The sequence below is a fragment of the Sinocyclocheilus anshuiensis genome, unplaced genomic scaffold (genome assembly GCF_001515605.1).
Source record: "Sinocyclocheilus anshuiensis isolate Anshui unplaced genomic scaffold, SAMN03320099.WGS_v1.1 scaffold1347, whole genome shotgun sequence".
Lineage (NCBI taxonomy): Eukaryota > Metazoa > Chordata > Actinopteri > Cypriniformes > Cyprinidae > Sinocyclocheilus > Sinocyclocheilus anshuiensis.
Genome location: NW_015536555.1, coordinates 90,807 through 91,046, shown reverse-complemented (window position 1 = coordinate 91,046; position 240 = coordinate 90,807). Strand labels below are relative to the sequence as shown.

Genomic DNA, 240 nt, shown 5'->3' with positions numbered 1-240 from the left:
TGTGTGTGTGTGTGTCAGTGTGTGTGTGCGTGTGTGTGTGTGTGAGAGTGTGCGAGTGCGTGAGTGTGAGTGTGTGTGTGCGAGTGCGTGAGTGAGTGTGCGTGAGTGTGTGTGTGCGTGTGCGTGTTTTTGTGACAAATGAGGACATAAATTTGTATAATGACAAAGGTATGACATAGCTATTACAAGGAGAAGGTGACTTTTCAGGACATTACCCCATGTCCCCACTTTTCAAAATGC

General features: G+C 46.7%; 1 protein-coding gene across 2 annotated transcripts in view; it reads right to left on the bottom strand.

Annotated features, from left to right (window-relative positions):
• LOC107701308 (hepatocyte growth factor activator-like) overlaps window positions 1–240 on the bottom strand; it is a 16,430-nt gene that overhangs the window by 7,205 nt on the left and 8,985 nt on the right. The window lies entirely within an intron of this gene.